The sequence below is a fragment of the Pteropus vampyrus genome, unplaced genomic scaffold (assembly GCF_000151845.1).
Source record: "Pteropus vampyrus isolate Shadow unplaced genomic scaffold, Pvam_2.0 Scaffold794, whole genome shotgun sequence".
In the NCBI taxonomy this organism is placed as follows: Eukaryota; Metazoa; Chordata; class Mammalia; order Chiroptera; family Pteropodidae; genus Pteropus; species Pteropus vampyrus.
In genome coordinates, this window is record NW_011889575.1 from 23,829 (window position 1) to 26,725 (window position 2,897).

The 2,897-nt window shown below is 40.3% G+C and overlaps 1 long non-coding RNA gene across 1 annotated transcript in view; it reads right to left on the minus strand.

Moving 5' to 3' along the window:
• Positions 1-968: 968 nt before the first annotated feature.
• LOC105309600 overlaps positions 969-2,897 on the minus strand; it is a 3,396-nt gene continuing 1,467 nt past the window's right edge. Inside the window, exon 2 of the long non-coding RNA XR_897404.2 lies at positions 969-1,461. This is a non-coding gene — a long non-coding RNA (uncharacterized LOC105309600). The remainder of the gene's footprint in view (positions 1,462-2,897) is intronic.

Genomic DNA, 2,897 nt, shown 5'->3' on the forward strand with positions numbered 1-2,897 from the left:
TCACATACAACTGAATTAAATACCTTTACAGAAGTGGAAAAGCACACTGTTGGTCAATGTAAGTAAACTTGAAAATGTTATAAAGGGAAAACCAGTGATGGACTAGAAAGTGTAAATGGAAAACACAAAAGAGCTGCTTTAAAACAAACTTTGGAGGCACATATTAACAGTGCTTTTTAGAATCACGTTGGTGTCCAAATCACTTCTACCAAATCTCATTCAAAAGCACGGTGAAAGATGTGAAATTTACTCTAGGATGTCAACTGGACAGCCAGTTTTGGACATTTTGTTCCTCAATTGGAGTTAAACACCTCTGCCTACTGCATCACGCCAAAATTGTTGTCATGGTGCTAAGCTAGGTGTACAGACTGAGGCATGAGGTTCACATTTTTCTAACTGAAAAGTAATTTCATTACGCAAATGTTTTTGAAGATGATGTTGAATAAGAAAACTGGCAGTTTTGCTAATATTTTTGACATTTTAAAAATTATTATAGTGACATTGGTTAACAAAATCCCGTAAGTTTCAGGTGTACAATTTAACAGTAAGGCATGTATACATATTGCATTGGGTGTTTACCACCCATAGTTAGCTTTCTTTCTGGCACCACATATTTTACCCCTTTTACTCCATCTACCTCCCCTTTTCCCCCTCCCTCTCTACTCTCTGGTTGACATTCTTAACAAACTAAATTTGAAACTTCTAATGACAAACAAAGATAGTTATTATTTTAAAGACATTCTTGTTAAGGCACCCACATCTTGGAACCATTTGGTCTAGCTAACTATAGGTTCTCGACTTTGTTGCAACTTATCGAATGAAACATTATCACTAAAGGTAATTTCGAGAAGCACAAAAGTTGATGTATCTCCTTTCTCTGTTTCAGACTTTTACCCGTGGCTTTCCAAAAGTGAAATGTAAAGCATTAAAGAAAAATAATCAGAAAAAGGAAACAGTGACTTACAAAATCCTGAAACATTAATTAATTTTAATTTGGGTTTTAACATGTGTGTAAATTCTTTGACACTCCTCCTTTCCAGAGGTGCAGTAATTCCCTCCTCTTGAGTGTGGGCTGCATTTAATGACTCACTTCTAACTGACAGAGTAAGGCTAATGTGATGGTGTGTGACTCTGAGTCTAGGACAGAAAACACTGCAGTTTGCATCTTGCTTGCTCTCTCTCTCTGATCACTTTCTCTGAAGAAAGAAGCTGCTTGGTCATTTTCTGCCTTATGGAAAGTCCACATGGCTAGGAATGGAGGCCTCCTGAGACCACCCAGGTAGAAATGAGGCTTCTTCCAACAGCTTCTTCAAACAATAAGTCATGTTTCATGTGAGTCCTCCAGCCCCAGTTAAGCCTTCAGATGATGCAGCCCTGGCTGACAACTTGACAGCAACCTTGAAAGAGGCCCTGGCCAGAAGCGCTCAGGTAAACCTCTGCCAGATTCCTGACCCTGGAGAACTATGGGAGAACATATACATTTGTTATTTTGAGTTGCTACATTCTGTATAATTTGTTATGCTACAGTACCTAACTGATACAGTGTTTAAAGAGAGAATGAAATATTGCATTTTAATTTTTATTTGCTCTAAATTAATTATAAGATATTCACAATGTCTTTTGGTTTTAAGATTTAAAAAATTCCATGGCTAACAGGCAGGATGCATTTTATTACCATTCACAGCACTCTATTTACTTGTACTTTGATTTCCAACCATGACCCAATCAAACACAAGAGGAAGAACAGGTCCCTAATAACAACAACCCTCGTTATTCACTTCCAGTCACTTATCCAATTAGACACTGATGTGGGTGCTGCTGGGAACGGATTTTGCACATGTAACTAAGTTCTCTGTCAGTTGACTTTAAGATTGGGAGGAGGGGGATGTCCTGGGTGGGGCTGTCCTGATCAGGTGAGTGCTGATTGGGGTTCTTCCTGATCAGAGATTCCAAGTGTGAGAGGGATTCAATGTGAGGCATTTCTCCACTGGGGGCTTTGAAAATGCAGGGCCACGTGGCTAAGACTGCTGGCCACTAGGTGATAGGAGCAGCTATGCCCTGGCACTTCATCGCTGACAGTTGTCAAGGAAACGAGACCTCAGATGGACAACTGGAAGAAACTGAATTTGGCCAACTGTCTCTACATAAGCTTTGAGGAGGACCCTGAGCTCAGGATGAGAACACGGCTTTGTGACACCTTGACCAGAGCACCCATCCACACCATGCCTGGATTTCTGACTAAGGAACTGTGAGCAAATAATTGGGAGTTGTTTTGAGACACTAAATTGTAATATCTTCTGCAAAAATAGAAAACTAATACACAGGCTCAACTGTGCAATGAATAAGCATATGGCATATTATTTCACTGGGATGAATTTATGAATTGATATGCACACTAGTCACCCGTAATAAAATCTTTCTGAACTTTTTTGTATTTTTTATTTTATGATTTTTGTGTGATGTAATTAAATTTTAATGCAATCATCATTTACCGACAATTAACTTAATGCCTACTATGTGTCAGGAATGGCTTTATACGCCTGGAAGGCAACTTTGACCTAAGTAGCCTAAAGCCCCTGAGCTTACATGCCTTATATTCTAGAGACTTCCCACAGAGAGACAAAGCCATTGGAGGGTTTTGGTGAAGAAATGGCAGGTATGTCCTGAGTCACGTTAGCAGGATCTCTGATCCTTGTGGGGAGAATAGGTTTTGGGTGGCAGTTGTGGGGGGGTGTGGGTAGCACTAGTGTCACAATCAGGAGTGAGAGGGTGGTGGAGACTAAGAGGGGAAGAGGGCCTGGGGATGAAGGAGACAGAGGGAAGGGCTGGAGAAGTGGCAGGTGAGAAAGTGCAGCAGAAGTAAAGAATTCTACAGCAGTGGAACTCTGAGATTTAAA